The sequence below is a fragment of the Pinus tabuliformis genome, chromosome 7 (assembly GCF_031772625.1).
Source record: "Pinus tabuliformis cultivar Carrire ecotype Pingquan chromosome 7, CPIR1, whole genome shotgun sequence".
Classification (NCBI taxonomy): domain Eukaryota; kingdom Viridiplantae; phylum Streptophyta; class Pinopsida; order Pinales; family Pinaceae; genus Pinus; species Pinus tabuliformis.
In genome coordinates, this window is record NC_142293.1 from 1455516498 (window position 1) to 1455518379 (window position 1882).

The window sequence follows — 1882 nt, forward strand, 5'->3', positions numbered from 1 at the left end:
ACAATCTCGTGACACAGAATTTAACTGACAGTAATGAATATATATGCAAATTATACACAGGCATACAGAAATCCACATAACACGTATATCTTATATTATACACAAAATTAGATTACATTCTAAAGCATTTCAGTGTTAGTCACAAATTCTCCTCTCGACTACATTGAATCCACCCTCCCCATCTATGTTCCCCATCAGAACATGCAGGTTCATAATATATAGAAATAACTATAGAATCATGGATCATTCCAGATCCATGATCTTCTCCTAAAATCGTTCAAACAATCCATAAATCTCTTAACACACATACATGACAGATTACTACATTAAATTAAGTCTTCTCGAGACTTACCAATTCCATCAAATTAGCTCGTTTTTAACAGAAATTTGCTCCCGATTTACATGATTGTCCACGTCTCCTCCTCCATAGCTTTGACTTTGACTTTTGATTAAGGGTGGCCGAATGGCAACTCTTAAAAACAAGTCACTAAGCCAGTGCCTGGTCGGATGCTCCTGCAACAAATACATATATTATATACAATATTTCAAAAATAAAAACCATGTCTACAAGACTTTCATTTAAATATACACAAAGCTTAATTAAAATTCCATAATCATTATAATGAGTAAATAGTTAAAATGTTTTTAAAAATTGAGAAGAATGTTAAAAACTTTAAAGCATAAATTAAATTAAATTTCTCTATTTTATTTTTAAATTTAACATGAACACCATATAATATTTGTATTTAAATTGATAAATAATCTAATATACGTATTTTGGAATATTCATTTTAACAAATAATATGAATAATAACTTTTATTTTAATATTATGTATTATTTAAGAGATGCAAAAGTATATTTTATTTAGAGTACATACAATTTTGGTTATATATAATATCTAAATTAAAATTAATAACATATCTTAAATTTTATATATGCTTGATTTAATTGTAAGTTATATATATTATATTAATCATATAAGTTTGATTATATAATTTTTATTTTATATTTATATATAATCTTTATTACAAATTTTAAATATATAATATTCGATATCTTAAATTTTATATATGTTTGATTTAATTGTAAGTTATATATATTATATTAATTATATATGTTTGATTTAATTGTAAGTTATATATATTATATTAATTATATAATTTTTATTTTATATTTATATATAATTTTTATTACAAATTTTAAATGTATAATATTTCATAGATGAAAATAATTATTATATATAATAATTTCATAGAAATTTATATAAATTAAAATTAAAATTTTACAATTTTTTTTTGTAAGCTTGGTTGGATTATATCTTCATCATGTTCAACTTCTTCTCGCCCCAATACGCTGATAGCACAATATTTGAACCCAAAACTTCAATTGAGCTCTCCCAAAGAGTCTTTAAAAATTAAATTATTAAAAGGTTAAAAAATGCTAGAAGAAATAGTTTTATAATAAATTTTTATTTTAAATTTGGAAGAAATTTTAAAATATAATTTAATAAAAACTTTGAAAATTGAGTATGAACAACCGTGCTATTTTTAAAATTTAATTAGAAATGAATCTCCACCCCACAATTTTTTATGAGACTTTTTTAAAATTTAAATAGAAATGAATCTTTGCCCTACAATTTATGAGACTCTAGATTTTATGGATTATGGAGTCAAACCATTTGACAATGTGTAGATGTTTTTGATAGGGAAGTAGGCAAAAAACTTAGGAGAGAATGGCTTCAAGGCCTACAAACATTAAAAGTATTTTTTTTTAAAACAATTTTCAAATGAAATGGAATGATTTCTTTTTTTTAAATTTCATTCTTGTTCGAATTTCAATGTCAACTTTGTGGTAATATATGCACTACTCTAGTTCACTAGG